The 15,329-nt window shown below is 39.3% G+C and overlaps 1 protein-coding gene and 1 pseudogene across 1 annotated transcript in view; both read right to left on the bottom strand.

Moving 5' to 3' along the window:
• The window catches only part of NNT (nicotinamide nucleotide transhydrogenase), a 120,048-nt gene extending 118,874 nt beyond the window's left edge, over positions 1-1,174 (bottom strand). Inside the window, exon 1 of the mRNA XM_036759766.1 lies at positions 1,066-1,174. The gene's annotated coding sequence lies outside the window, so the exon portion shown is untranslated. The remainder of the gene's footprint in view (positions 1-1,065) is intronic.
• Positions 59-8,138, bottom strand: LOC118839157 (annotated as a pseudogene).
• Between the last annotated feature and the right edge of the window lie 7,191 nt (positions 8,139-15,329).

Raw genomic sequence — 15,329 nt, 5'->3', positions numbered from 1 at the left:
ACCGCTATTTATAATCTCCCCTGGACATTGATTGGTCGGGGCCGCATAATAGTCATTTCTATCTAGCAGTTTCAATCTCTGGCAGGCAGATAGCCTCCTCCTGCTCCTGTCCCTCTTTCATCAGCTCGGAACTGTAACCTTCTTCCTTCAAATGGCCGTCCTGTAGGACAACTCGGGCCCCTTCCTTCGGTCTTCTCCACGGATCAAGCATACGATGTAGGGAATCTGCTACTCTTGGGGTGCAGATTCCTAACTCTAAATGCCCCCATCCATACACAACCTGAGGTCTTTAGTTACGTCCCTCAGTAACGTCCCTTTCCTTAGCTCTACTAGAATTCTTCCCTCCACCAGCAAAATTGGTATAATAGAAAGAGGGCAGGAATTGGGAGGATCTCAGTTCAAACCTCAGATCTGCCACGCATTATCTGTGGGACCTTGGGCAAATCATTTAACTGGGCCTCAGTTTCCCTATCTGTAAAACTAGTTGTACTGGCTGGTACCAAGGTCTATTCCAGCTGTAGAGAGGCGCAGGGCCTTTAAAGTGCACGATCCTTTGGAAGAATGGCACCGCCAGCCCCGTAATCGCACAAAGTCCGCGCACTCAACGTTCTAACGTTCTGTGGCTCTGGTCTCCGTGTTTGTCTGTCTGTCTCTGTCTCCGTCTCTCTCTTTCCATTGTTCAGCTCCGCTAAGGGAATCCTTGACTCTTAAGTCTGCAGACTCTAGCTCTTAGCTCTTATCATCTTCCCCCTGCCACCACCCGCGCCCATACATTGCTTCTGAACCACCATCGCCCCCACTGCCGCGCCAAACCCCCTCCCAGCTAGCAAGAGAGCTTGACCCAAGGCTCTCTTTCCTACAACTGTAATTTTATCTGATTCTAACCACCCTGCCCCCTTTTGCACAGAGATTAGTTTCTTTACCAGACCAAAGAAATGGGACAAGGTCAGGGCTCCTGAGTCCCTTTCCCGAGGCTTCAGCCCAAACAGCTGCCCCAGGTCTCCTGCCCACTGGCCAGGCGGCCTGCACCTGCAGCAAATCTGAAACAACCGCTGCCAAACTGACCTTTGCTTGGAAGGAAAGAGCCTGCCCGGGAGGGGACCCGGCGATGGAACTCAGGAGGCTCCGAACCCAACCGGGGTTTGCACCTTCAACCCGGAAGAACAGTGCGTAGAAACCCCGTATATCAGCTCTGTTCTCTGAGAAGTGCCACGTGACGCTCTGCTGGTTGCCCCCACCCTCTTCCCCACCCACCTTCTTCACAGGCCCCCAGTTTTCCTCCCTCCCCTCTTTGTCCTTCTAGTTAAAGGAAGGATAAACCCCTGGAAAATGCCCCCCTCCCCCTTAAGCCAGTGCTTCTTCCTGTAAGGAGCAACCCACCCCTCAACCCAGACTGGTTATAGCGTTTCATATCAGCAGAATCCTCTTTGTCTCTCTTGCCCAATCCTCCGCCCCTCATACCGGTTTTCTTCTACCAGTTCTTGTCAATCAAGTCGCATGCCAACCACAGCTGCCGTCTGAGTTCAAGTTTGCCTGACTTCTCTCCTTGAAAAAGCCTAATTACAAACTAGCATTTCCTATTGGGTCCTTCTCCAGACTAAAAAAAGTGTAGAATAACCGGTCTGTTGTAATTTAACTTAATTCTCAAGCTTTCTAGGAAAATCACAACCGAATCTGTAATAAGATATAAAAGGGGGAGGGGAGAGCTATGTATAAAGGGCGGGAATAGGATAGGGTTGGGGGTTTTTTTCCACTCGAGGAGGAGTTAAATGCTTAGGAAACTATGTCAGAGTTCTGAAATGTAATGTGCATGTGTGCTCACAGGCATCAAATCTAGCCCAGAGGAAGTCACATACTGTGCTAGGTGCCTGTAGACACCTCTCTTTTTCTGTAGGAGTGAACGTTCTAAGAAATTTCTTGACAATCTCTACTAATTTAGGCAAAGCATTAAGAGAATTAAAACATAATACAGTGCCAGCTGTTCTTTTCACATAAATGGATAGACCCATAGGATTTAGCCTAGTCCAACTTTCTCATTTAACAGATGAGGAAACTGTAACTATAAACTTTGTTGCAATCTTGTTATTTAGTCTGTGAATGTCTTGCACTTAAAAGAAGGGGAGGGTCTTTTTTTTCTTATGGAATAGAAATTTAAATATTAAATATTTATGAAGAGAAAGCAGAATTTAGACATTTTGACTGATATTAAAAAAGAGAGAACAATGGTACTGTACATCCCTCGATACAAGGTGAAAAGAGACCAACAGCAATTAGAACATAGACTGAGTCTGTAAAGACAAGCAGTTCAAAGCAAATAAATTGCTGCTAAAAGCAGTTCAATTAGAACCAAGAAAGACCACAGCAAATCTCAGTGGAAGAGTTTTGTTATGATTATCATGTTAAGTACTTGTAAAGACACCAAATAAAAGGAAAAAGGACCCATATGCACAAAAACATTCACAGCAGCAATTCCTGTAGTTGGAGGAGGAGAAGGAAAGAAACCCCATCAATTGGGGAAAAGCTGAACAAACTATGGTACATGAATATAATGGAAAATCACAGTACCACAAGAAATGACAAAAAGGACAGCCCCAGGGAAACCTGGGTAGACCTGCATGAGCTGATGCAGAGTGAAGTGAGAAGAATTTAAATAACAACAATATTCCAGTTATATAGTATGTCATTGACTGTCTTCCAGAGACATCAATAAGTTTGATGAAAGTGGAGAAAGTGGTATTTGGGAGATGGTATGTGAACATTTCATTCTGATCAGCAGTAGAACAAAAGCCAACAGTTCCTATAGGTTTCACAGACATTCAAAATGTCCTTAAATAATTTCAAGTTTTCAGGATAAATCATAGCAACCTCTCCTTCTTTAAACTCGAGGCTGAATCTGTCAGCTTTGCCAGAAATCTGCAGAGCCTATGAGGTGGTGATTAGCTCCATTTCCTTCTCCTTTTCATTACTACTAAACTTTATGAGAGGGTTAAAAATAATTCTCCTTATGCTCAAAATTAATTCCATGCCAGTTGCATCTGCAGCAACCTGGATTTTGCACAGATCATCAGAATCATTTAAACTTTTTTGCCTGGGCAAGTTTTGTCCCAGGTGGGAGAAACATTCCACATATAGAAACATTCCAATCCCTGAATCTCAATCTGTCAACTCACAGAGTAAAATATCATTCCTGCTAAAATAAACAGTACAGTCAGTCCCCAGGCTAAAGGTTATCTAAAGACTCACATGCATGATTTAACATGGTAATGAAGGTAGGTCTCCAATAGTTTCAAATCTCCTGTTGTATATGTCATCTCCATCACTTTATCAATAGTAACAGCTTCTCCACAAATGGATTTCTTCAGGACAGAGTCCTCTGGGTGCTCTAGATTCAGCTCATCCTCTAGCTGGATCTTTACTCATTTGAATTCTATTAATCGCAGTCACTTCATAAGAGGTTGCAACAGTACAAGAAACATGAGCCACTTGTTTTCCATCTTGATCTGTGATCACTTGTTACCAAGTCACATAACACACCCAATAGCATCATTACTCCTTTAAAAGATCTCATAGGCCAACAGCTTTAAAGGGCCTCAATAAACTCCAGACATTGTACTAAATATCTTTGATTAGCATGTTGAGTTTTCCCATTGTTGGTAGGGCCAACATGGAACACTATTTTTTGTCTAGTTGCTTTGGCTTCTGGGTACCAGTTGGATGGAAGTCATAATTCACTAATTTTATGAAGATTATGCTGGTGAAACCAAGGCTAGTCCGGGCATCCCCAGTTTGGGCAACATGAAGGCCTGCATTCCTTTTAATAGTTATAAAAATATTCCATTACCTCTTCTTTCTAGCCCTTGAACAAGGAATGTTTTCTCATTTTTACAAATTCTGGCAGTTGCATTTTGAATGTTTTCCATGTCCCCCCTATTTTCCCTGTCTGATTCCCCTTTCCTCTTCTGTGGAAAGTGTTAGCCTCAATTGCTTCAGAATATTGCTGATTGGCTATATACATTAAGTGGACCTGAAAAATTATAAACACTGAATCAGTGCCCTGAGATGCTGAAGCTATTACCAGCACACAGTCTTCTTTAGCATACTAAGAAATCTTTTTCTTAGTGGATCCAGTGGGGGGCTGAGATTCTCTCTAGGATCTCCAGGAACACAGGCTGAGAAATTCTTCAAAAGTGGTCATTTTAATTTCCCAATAGTAAAATTGTACTGTTTTGTTTTTCTTTCCATTTACACTATTGTAGTTATGCATATTATTTTCCCATTTCTGCTTACTTCACTTTGCATGAATGTGTATAAATCTTCCATCCTCCTCTGTAGTCATTATATTCATCCTTTCCAACAGCATAATAAATTCCTTTGCATTCATATACCACAACTTGTTTAACCATTCTTCAATCGATGAGCATCTACTTTGTACTTGGGGAAGCTAGATGGCACAGTGGATAGAGCCCTGGGACTGGAGTCAGGAAGACCTGAATTCAAGTCTGGCCTCAGACACTTGTTAACTATATGACCATGGGCAGGTCACTTAACTTCTATCTACCTCAGTTTCTTCAACAATAAAATGGGGGTAATAATAGCACCTACCTCACAAAGTAGTAAGAACTGAAATACTGTTCATAAAGCACTTAGCGCAGTACCTGACACACAATAGATATTTAATAAATGCTTATTTCCAGTTGTTCACGACTATAAAATGTACTACTATAAATAGATTGATGCATATGGGAACCCTTATTTTTGTCACTGAATGCTTTGGGTTAAATGTGTAGCAGTGGAATTGCCAGATCAAAGGGCACTTTCTTTGAATAAATATAAACTGCTTTCCAGAATAGTTAGGCAATTCACAGCTCCATTAACAATGATTTAGTATGTTTGTCTTTCCACAACCCCCCAGTATTAACTATTGGCATCATTTGTTAACTTTGGCAACTTGTTAGGCACCAGGTAGATCCTTAGAGTTGTTTCGATTTGAATTTCTCTGTTAGTTGTTTAGAGCAACCTCTAATATGATTGTTAATAATTTATAAGAGATCTATATAAATTATTACAATTCAAAATAAGTTTACTATTTTAAAACATTTATGAAGCACCTATTCTATAAAGAAATGGCATGGGCTAGACCGCTAAATACTCTCTTTATATATCTATAGATGTATATATAGATATGTGTATATATATGTACACATATGTGTATTGTGCAACCAAGGCTAGTCTGGGCACCCCCAATTTGGATATATATATCCAGTATGGGGGTATACACACACACACATACACATACACACTTACATATAATAATAAAGAAGCAGGAAAAGTTCCATTTTTCCTATAATCTAAAAAACAAGATACATTCTCCTCATAATCAGTACTGTAAATGGTCATTTTCCCCTATCAATCAATTTATCAATTAACAAGCATTTATTAAGAATCTAGTATGTAGGCAACATGCTAAGCACTAAAAATACAAATACAAAGAATAAAAAAATCCCTACTTTAGGAATTTGTATTCTATTGTGAAGGACAGATGGATACTAGATAGATAGATAGATAGATAGATAGATAGATAGTTGCAGAGAATAAATATAAGACAAATGGAAGATAGCTGAGGAGAAAGGGTATTAGTAGTTTGGGAGATCAGGAAAGGCTTTGCATTAAAGGTGGTACTTGAAGGAAGAGAAGGATTCTGTGAGGCAGAGAAGAGGAGAGAGAGTGTTCCAGGCAGAGTGAGTGGCCAACCAAAGCACAGAGGACCAGAGAGGACGCCAGTTCGCCTATAACATAGAGAGTGGGAAGGTTGGGTGAAAGTTGTGAATGACTTGAAAGATAAACAAAAGAAATGAGTCACATATATACATATGCTTATGTGTATATAGAGACAGATATATCTATGAATCATTTGAATAGAGATGATAGTCAAACTCATGAGAACTGATAAGGTCACCAGAGAAAGAAAGGAGAAAAGGGACCAGGACAGAGTCTTGGAAGAACACCCACAATTAGCAGGCATATTGAGATATCAAAGGAGAATGAAAAGGAGTAGGTAAACAGGAGGAGAATCAGGAGAGAATAATGTCAGTAAAGTTCAGAGAGAAAAGAGTATCCAGGAAGCAAATGATCAGTACTGTGAAATGCAGCTGATAGGTGAAGAAAGATGAGTACTGTGAAAAGACTATTAGATTTGGTAACTAAGAGATATCAATAACTTTGAGGAGAACTGTTTAAGCTGAGGGGCGAAGTCAGAAGCCAGAAACAAAGGGCTGTGGGGTGAAGGCAGTGAGTGTAGACAGATTTTTCTAGGAATTTGGCTGACAAAGGGAATAAAGATAAAGAATTATAGTTTGTAGGGCTAGTGAAAGTGTTTTAAGGATGGGGAAGCCTCAAGCAAGTTTAGTTACTAGGGAAGGAACCATTAAACAAGGAAAGGTTGAAAATTAGACTTGTAGTCAGGAAGACCTGAATTCAAATTCTACCTCAGACACTTTTACCATCTTTATGTCCCTGGGTAATTTATTTAATCTCTGTCTCCCTGAGTTTCCTCATTTGCAATTGTGGATCACAATAGTTCATACCTCACTGAGTTGAGGTAAAGAGTTTTTTAAACCTTAATTTGTTAACTATTATTATATTGAGAGGACAAGTGCTGGATAAGACAGGAGGTAATGAAACCAAAGCAGTGGAGTGCTATATAAACTTCAAGAGAAGTTTATATAAATATATTTGTATATATACCTATATGTATGTATATAGATAGATAGATGACCTACTTTTTAGTTAAATTTGCATTATTAAATTTTTGTCTATTGAAGTGTAAAGCATCAACAAAACAACAAATCAAGCCCTGATTTGTAGCATTTGCTGATTTCCAAGGTGTAAATGCTCACATTGAAAATTTAACAATTGGTTCACCTAAGCTGGTTTGAGTTGCCTCCACTCCATCCCTAGGCAAGGGCACATGTCTTGGTATTGGCTGGGAGGAAAACTACCCTATAAAAAACCAGAGAAGAGGGGGTGGAGAAGGATAAAGGGTTTATGAGATCAAAAAAATGGGGGAAAGTTCCTGGCAAATCTGTCTCAGTTTTCTCAATAAAGAAGCAAAGTCCTCAACTGAGAGAGTAGAGGAGGAACACTGGAGAAGATTAAGGAGAGAAGATTGGAATAGCTTCTCTGAGGAATGGGATAGGTACTCAATTAGGAAAGAACACAAAGATTACTTGCTGCAGTGAGGTCTCAATTGAAGTAAGATAAGGGGGGGGGCAGCTAGGTGGTGCAGTGAGTAGAGCACCAGCCCTGGAGTCAGGAGGACCTGAGTTCAAATCCAGCCTCAGACACTTGACACATGTGCTAGCTGTGTGACCTTGGGCAAGTCACTTAACCCCAATTGCCCTGCCAAAAACCAAAAAAAAATTGAAGATGAGTCAGGGTACCCAGTTGGTAAACTTGTTGCAGTAAGGGTACAGGGGGAGAAGGATCATGCCTGGAAAGAATTCAATCACTCAAGCCTTCTTTCAGTCAAAGTAGCAAGGTTCATTGTAACACCAGTATGGCAAGCAGATTCCTAGTAAATCTACAGCTTAATGGGGGTGAGAATGACACTTTTATAGAGAAAAAGGGTCAATGAAAAGATCTTGTTGGGATTAAGGAGTGGTAAGTAGCCTGTGTTGTGCCAGGTGAAGACAATGAAAGGAGGTAAGTGGTCAGAGAGCCACAGTGAAAGGGCACTTAAAAAGATTATTGAATATCTAGGTGGGCTGGGATGGGCCAGATGCCTCAGGTGAAACACCAGGGACTGGGTTATGTGGGAAAATCCAGGGTCCAGGTCCCATCACCCCATCAGACTGGTGTGACCTTCTCTAGCTCTATTTAACAGGATATATTTATATGAATGAAGAAGGCAAATAGTGAGAGTAATATAGGTCTGGGGTTAAACAAGGGATGATTGTTGATAGGACAAAGAGGCAAGAGTAGAAAGCAGTGTGGAGTTGAATTGCTCTACTATAAGGATTTAATTGGAACTTCTGGTGCTGAGATGGCCAAGTAAGGAAGGAACCCTTTGAAGCCCTCCAAAATTCCCCTCTAAACTGCCTCAGAATTGGTCTAGAAGCAGGAAAGCAACTTACCAGCATGGCAGGAAAAGTCTGTCTCATTGGGGTGGGAGGGGAGTGATGGTCAAGAACAGCAGCAGCAGCAGTAGCAGTAACCAGCCTCACAGCAGGGAGCCTGCAGCAAGGATCCAAGCCTGGGGAAATCCATCAGTGAGGCCTTGCCCTCCTGCAAGCCAGCAGCCCCCTAGGCAAGTGATCAGTCCATACAGGGCTTGTGACCCTACTCCCAGCACAAACCACCAGGGCAGCCTAGACCCCATTGTTGTAGTGAAGTCGCACCTTGCTGGCCAACAGCAAGACCCCACCAGCGGGGCCTGCCAGCAGACACTGTTTCCATAACAACCCTGCTGGGCCCCCATCCTTGGGTCAGACCAGCAACAAGATCCCTCCTCCAGAACCAGCCACTAGAAAGACACTAGAAATTACCATAGCAACCCAATAGCAAGGCTCCACCCCTGGGGCAAATCAGCCACTAATCCCCACACCCAGGGGAGGCCCCACTCCCCAATACAAGCCAGAAGGGGAGCCTTCTGTCAGATAACACATGGAAGGCACTGGAGGTCTGGACTCCACCCTCTAACAGATTCACTCTTGATCTGGTCACACAGGAAAGATGGCTTCAAAAGGGTTAATAATAAACTTTATTCTAGTCTAGTTATCTCTTGCTGATAATGGAAGCGCCACAAACTCCTACAGCATTCCCTAATCACAGTTCTTGAAGGGACCAGCGAGAAGGTGGGGCAACTACCCCTACATCTCAATGGGGTCAATTGAGACAACTTATGCATCCCCTAAATCCCATCAAATCTCAATGGGGGCCAGTTGAGGCATACGCAGATTTCTCCCTCCCAAGCCTTGATGGGGGCTGATCAAGGCACACAGTATCCCAGCTTGTGCATTCAGCCAAAAAGTTTCCCCAGCTCACTAACTAATGCCCACCTGTTTTATAGGGCATCAGACAAAGAAGGCATATTGCCAGCAATAGCCTTACAAGTTTACATCACCTCACCCCTGTATCTCACTGCCCAGGTGCAGTGGATGTTTACAATTTAAGCACACATGTTTATGTTATTTATCATTATGTAATGCTGCGCAAGCATGGTGGAGATGTTTTGAACCATGAGCCTGGGAACTCATATCTAATAACTAGGAAACAGAGATTGTTATGGCTATGGATCCTGGGAAACTGAAACCTAAGAAATAATTATAAAAATCCACCTTACACATGTAAAATCTACCTCACACTAAAATTCACCTTACTGACACCTACCTTCCAGTGAAAGCAAGCAGCTAAGTTCTGAAGCCTAGTTAAAGCCAGCAATAAGACCCTAAGCACTAGCACAAAAAGTTTGGGACAGTGCAGGACACAGCCCAACTCACATAAAAACAAGTCACAAAAAAGGCAGGAAATTGAGCAGAAAACACACAAAAAAGAGCTTGACTATAGAAAGTTACTATGGTGACAGGAAGAACCAATGCATAAAGTTAGGTGAGGACAATAGTGTCAAAATGGTGATGTGTAAAGCCTCAAAAAAAAAAAAAAGAAAGTAATTTGGTCTCAGACCCAAAAGAATTCCTGGAGGAGCTTAAAAAGGGTTAAAAAAGCAAATCAGAGAAATAGAAGAAAAATCGGGGAAAGAAATGAGAGTAATACAAGAGAATCATGAACAAGAGTCAATAGCATGGACAAAAATACACAAAAATTTACCACGGAAAATAACTCCCTAAAAAATAGAATTGGCCAAATGGAAAAGGAAGTACAAAAATCACACTGAAGAAAATAATTCCTTAAAAATTAGAATTGAGCAAGTGGAAGCTAATGGCTCTCTGAGACATCAAGATACAACAAAATTTAAAAAGTAAAAAAAAAATAAGAAAATGTGAAATTTCTCATTGGAAAAACTGACCTATTTGGAACTCTGCCCAAAGGGCTATAAAAATGTTCATACCCTTTGACCCAGCAATACCACTTCTAGGGTTGTATCCCAAAGAGGTAACACAAATGGGAAAAGGACTCATACGTATGAAAATATTTATAGTGGCTCTTTTTGTAGTAGCAAAGAATTGGAAATCAATTAGGGAATGGCTGAACAAGTTGTGGTATATGAATGTAATGTAATACTATTGTGCTATAAGAAATGGGGAAGATACGGACTTCATAATAACCTGGAAAAACCTACATGATATAATACTGAGTGAGCAGAGCAGAACTAGGAGAACATTATACACAACCACAGATATGGATTCTGTGATGACTAATGCTGATAGACGTTGCTCTTCTCAGCAATACAAGGTTCAAAGACAACTCCAAAGGACTCATGATGGAGAGAGCTTTCTACATCCAGAGAAAGAACTATGGAGTCTGAATGCAGATTCAGGCAAACTATTTGCTCTCCTTTTTTTTTCTCTTTTGTTTTTGGTGGTTTTTTTGGTTTTGTTTTTTCTTTCTCATGATTCATTCCAATGGCCATAATTCTTCTTTACAACTTGACTATTGTGTAAATAAGTTTAATGTGAAGTTATATGTAGAAGATATATCAGATTCCATACCATCTTGTGGGGGGGAGAGAAAATCTGGAACTCAAAATCATGCGGAACTGAGTGTTGTAAACTAAAAAATAAAAAATCTTAATTTAAAAAAAATGAGGGAAAAAAAAAAAGAAAAACAACTGACATAAAAAATAGACCCAGGAGAGAATAATATACAAATTATTGGGGTACCTGAAAGCCATGATAAAAAAAAAAGCCTGGACAACATCTTTCAAGAAATTATCAAAGAAAATTGCCCTGATATAGTAGAACCAGAGGGAAAAACAGAAATTGGAAGAATCCATTGATCATGGCCTGAAAGAGATCCCAAAATGAAAACTCCCAGGAACATCATAATCTAATTGCAGAGCTCACAAATCAAGGGAAAAATACTGCAAGCAGCCCAAATGAAATAATTCAAATATTGTGGAGCTATAGTCAGAATTACACAGGATTTAGCTGCTTCCACATTAAAAAATGGAGGGCAAAGGAGTTAGTATTACAACCAAGAATCACATACCCAACAAAACTGAATATAATATTTCACGGTGGAAAATACTGAAATAGAGAACTTTTAAGCATTCCTAATTGAAAGACCAGAACTGAATAAAAAATTTGACTTCCAAATACAAGACTCAAGAGAAACATAAAAACGTAAAAAAGAAACAAGAAAGTGAAAGCATAAGAAATTCAATAAGGGTAAACTGTTTATATTTCTATGTGGGAAGATAATATTTGTAACTCTTAAGAACTTTATTACTATAAGAGCAATTAAAGGGAGTATATGTAGACAGAGGGAGTGGATATATGGTGACTTTGAAGGGATGATACCCCCCAAAAAAAAAACAAAATAAAGGAGTGAGAAAGAAAATTGTACTAGAAGAAAAAAAAGTGAGGTGGTTGAATGGGGTAAATTATTCCACGTAAAAGAGGCATAAAGAAGCTATTATAATGGAGAGGAAGATGGGGGTGGAGGGTGGGAAAAACTTAAACCTTACTCTCATCAAAATTGGCTCAAAGAGGGAATAACATACACACTCAGTTGGATACGGAAATCTATATTACCCAATAAGGAAGTAAAGAGCGACAGGGATAATAGAAGGGGGAGGGGAACTGATAAAAAGGAGACTAGATTGGGGAAGGTGGTGATCAGCAGTGAAAACTTGTGAGAAGGGAAAGGGTGTGGAGTAAGGGGTAGGGGGAGATAAAGAAGGGAAAAATAGCATAGAGAAAATATGCAGTTAGTTATATCTATAAATGTGAATGGGACGAACTCATCCATAAAACAGAAAAATAAAGCAGAATATATTAAAAACCAGACTCTTACCATACGTTGTTTACAAGAAATACGTTTGAAGCAGAGAGATTCACACAGGGTAAAGACAAGGGACTGGAGGAGAATGTATTACACTTCAGCTGAAGCAAAGAAAGCAGGGGTAGCAATTACAATCTCAGACAAAGTAAAAGCAAAATTAGATCTAATTTTAAAAGATAAAGAAGGAAACTATATCCTGATGAAAGGTACCATAGACAATGAAATCATATCAATAGTAAACATACATGCACCAAATTGCATAGCATCTAAGTTTTTGAAGAAGTTGAATGAGTTACAGGAGGAAATAGATAATAAAATTATAGTACTGAGGGATCTCAATTTTCCCCTCTCAGAACTAGATAAATCTGACCAAAATATGAACAGTAAAGAAATTAAGGACATGAATAAAATTCTGGAAGAGCTAGATATGATAGATCTCTGGAGAAAATTGAATTGGAATAGAAAGAAATATACCTTTTTCTCAGCAGTACCTAGCATTACACAAAAACTGACCATGTATTAGGGCATAAAAACCTCACAACCAAATGCAGAAAAGCAGAAATACTAAATGCATCCTTTTCATATCATAATGCCATAGAAATTACATTCAATAACTGGCAATGGAAAGAGAGATTAATAATTATTTGGAAATTAAATAATCTAATCCTAAAAAAATAAATAGATCAAAGAACAAATCATAGAAACAAATGATAATTTCATTGAAGAAAATTACAACGAGATAACTTACCAAAATTTGTGGGATGCACAGGCAAAGCAGTACTTAGGGGAAAATTTATATCTCTAATTGCTTACATCAATAAAATGGAGAATGCAACTGCACAAACTAGAAAAAGAACAAATTTTAAATCCTCAATTAAACACGAAACTGGAAATCCTAAAAATCAAAGGAGAGATTAATAAAATTGAAAGTAAGAAAACCATTAAACTAATAAATAAAACTAGAAGCTGGTTTTATGAAAAAAACAAATAAAATAGATAAACCATTGGTTAATTTGATTTAAAAAAGGAAAGAAGAAAACCAAATTACTAGTATCACACATGAAAGGAAGGGGTGAATTCACCACCAATAAGGAGGAAATTAAGACAATTGTTAGGAGCTATTTTGCCCAATTATGTGCCAATAAATTTGGCGATCTAAAAGAAATGGATGAATATTTACAACAATATAAATTACTCGGATTAACAGATGAAAGAAATAAAATACTTAAATAACCCAATCTTAGAAAAAGAAATTGAATAACCCATCAATGAACTTCCTAAGAAAAAATCCCCAGGACCAGATGAATTTGCAAGCAAATTCCACCAAACATTTAAAGAACAATTAATCTCAATACTATATAAACTATTTAAGAAAACTAGGTGAAGAAAGAGACCTACTAAATTCCTTTTATGACGCAAATACGATGCTGATACCTAAACCAGGAAGAGCCAAAAGAGAGAAAGAAAATTATAGACCAATTTTCCTAATGAATATTGATGCAAAAATTTTAAATAAAATACGAGCAAAGAGATTACAGCAATATATCACAAGGATCATACAGTTTGAGGAATGCAGGGTTGATTCGCCATGAGGAAAATTATTGGCATAACTGACCATATCGATAAGAAAACCAACAGAAATCATACGATTATCTCAACAGATGCAGAAAATGCTTTTGACAAAATGCAGCACCCATTCCTATAAAAACAGTAGACAGTGAAGGAATAAATAGAGCTTACCTTAAAATGATAAATAATATTTATCTAAAACAATCAGCAAGCATTATCTGTAATGGCGATAAGCTAGAAGCCTTCCCAGTATAATCAGGGGTAAAGCAATGAAGTCCATTATCACCTCTATTATTTAATATTGTACTAGAAATGTTAGCTATAGCAATAAGAGAAGAAAAAGAAATTAAAGGAATTAGAATAGGTAATGAGGAAACAAAACTATAACTATTTGCAGATGATATAATGTTATACTTAGAAAATCCTAGAGAATAAACTGAAAAACTACTTGAAATTATTGACAACTTTAGCAAATTTGCAGGATACAAATTAAACCCATATGAATTATCAGCATTTCTATTTATTACCAACAAAGTCCAGCAGCAAAAAATAGAAAGAGAAATTCCATTTAAAATAACTGTAAATGGGGCAGAGTCAAGATGGCAGCTGGAAAGCAGGGACTTGCATGAGCTCCCTGCCAGGTCCTTCCAAAAACCTATAAAAATGGCTCTGAACAAATTCTAGAACTGCAGAACCCACAAAATAGCAGCTCAGGACAGCCTGGATGGTAGCTTGGTGAGGTCTATCATGCACGAAGCTAGGAGCGGAGGGGAGCCGAGCCCAGTATGGGCGGCAGCAGGACCAACCAGACCAGGAGCTGGGAGGAACAGGCCCTAGCACCCTGAATCAGTGAGCTGTGGCAGTTACCAGACTTCTCAATCCACAAACACCAAAGACAACAGAGAAGGTTAGTGGGAAAAGCTGCAGGGGACAGAGTGAAAGGAGTTAGAGGTTTGGCCACCACCCCAGGGGCAGCAGAGGTGGTACAGCTACAGAACTACAGCTGCAGTTTCTTCTGGCCCCAGGTCCACCTGGTGGGAGGAATTAAGTGGCAGATCAGAGAGGGAATGCAGAGCCTGCTTAAGATCTGAGTCAGGTCCAGGTTGGTGGTTCTTGTGGGAGAAGGAGTGCTGGTGTGGCAGAGCTGGCTGTATAGAAATAGCTCTGAAAACAACAGTGCATCCCCTCAAGTTTGGAACAAAGTACTCTTTACTCTACAAGCAGTCATACCCCAACGAAAAACTCAATGGTCAAGTAAGTTGACTGGGAACATAGCCAGGCAGTGAAAACAGACTCAGATTCAGTCTCAGACTTTGGAATCTTTCTTTGGCAACAAAGAAGACCAAAACATACAGCCAGAAGAAGTCAACAAAGTCAAATAGCCTACATCAAAAGCCTCCAAGAAAAGCATGAACTAGTTTTAGGCCATGGAAGAGCTCAAAAAGGATTTGGAAAAGCAAGTAAGCAAAGTAGAGGAAAAATTGGGAAGAGAAATGAGAATGATGTGAGAAAACCATGAAAAACAAGTCAATGACTTGCTAAAGGAGACCCAAAAAATACTGAAGAAAACAACACCTTAAAAAAATAGACTAACTCAAATGGCAAAAGAGCTCCAAAAAGCCAATGAGGAGAAGAATACCTTGAAAAAGGAGATCCAAAAGACCACTGAAAAAAATACCACCTTAAAAATTAGATTGGAGCAAGTGGAAGCTAGTGACTTGATGAGAAATCAAGATATTATAAAACAGAACCAAAGGAATGAAAAAGTGGGAAGACAATGTGAAATATCTCATTGGAAA

Source organism: Trichosurus vulpecula, chromosome 1, assembly GCF_011100635.1.
Source record: "Trichosurus vulpecula isolate mTriVul1 chromosome 1, mTriVul1.pri, whole genome shotgun sequence".
NCBI classification, from domain to species: Eukaryota; Metazoa; Chordata; class Mammalia; order Diprotodontia; family Phalangeridae; genus Trichosurus; species Trichosurus vulpecula.
Note: the sequence above shows the minus strand (reverse complement) of the source record. Positions and strands in the feature narration are given on the sequence as shown.